The sequence below is a fragment of the Odontomachus brunneus genome, unplaced genomic scaffold (assembly GCF_010583005.1).
Source record: "Odontomachus brunneus isolate Ranch 3 - 2012 unplaced genomic scaffold, Obru_v1 Obru_scaffold_203, whole genome shotgun sequence".
Classification (NCBI taxonomy): Eukaryota; Metazoa; Arthropoda; class Insecta; order Hymenoptera; family Formicidae; genus Odontomachus; species Odontomachus brunneus.
This window is the reverse complement of record NW_022639653.1, coordinates 466,552-467,569: the sequence shown is the minus strand read 5'-3', so window position 1 is coordinate 467,569 and position 1,018 is coordinate 466,552.

Sequence of the window (1,018 nt, the reverse complement as noted above, 5' to 3'; positions counted from 1 at the left end):
TTTATGATTGGCTAGAGACTTATGACGTTATTAATCGCTCTCGGAGCGATAACCCAGGGCCAGTCGAACACGCTAATAGACAGGACAATACTCGCAGTCGCAATATCTTGTCAAATTCTTCAGGAACTGCTTGTTTCATAAAGCAGCCTGAAAGAAAGTAACAGTATATTAAAATGCAATAATAGTTAAACGACAACGTTATTAATTACATCAAATAATTAACTATATGTTATTACATTATAGAGTAATCGAATTATTGAACTTAATATTAAGCTAATTTTTAAGATACGTTCGTAACAAGTTTTCTAAAATAACTGTAAGTTTCTCAAATATTTCAATCCGTTTATTGTCATTAATAGCTTGTATAGCAGCAGTATTTGCCATTTTTTGTACAGCATGTGCAATTTCGGTGATTACGAGCGCATCTTTAATATTTGCAATCTGATCATTTGACGTGAGACAAGTTTCAAGTAATAACTATTAATACAGGTTCAGTCCTTGTTTAAGGAGAGTTTGAGAATCTCAAATAATTAATAAACTGAAATAATATGTTACATAATTTTTTAAATAAAGAAGATAAAATATTAATACACTTTAAGTATGATACATTACCCTTTGTTGTTCGTGAGACGAACTCCTGGGGCCCGATGCTTGAGGGTGCCATTACATGTAGCGCGGAAACGCGGAAGACAAAATCTTACTAGATTTCCGCGTTCCACGAATTGAATAATATCTTCCCGTACGTTGAAAAAGCGGAAGACTCAAAATTTTTCTCTATTGTCTTTTCATCCAAGATACTAAGGTATGAATTCCAAAAAAAATATCAGGTCCGAACGTGTTTGAACACGTCTTAATGTAAAAGCAGTTAGGTTGAACAACTTGTAATAACTTATGATATCTTGTGACAATGGATTTTTCCGCGCTTGTTCCGCGACTTTATTTCTCCTTATGGCTGCGTTCGGAAACGTCACTCGAGTACTCTCTCTCTCTCTCTCTCTCTCTCTCTCTCTCTCTCTCT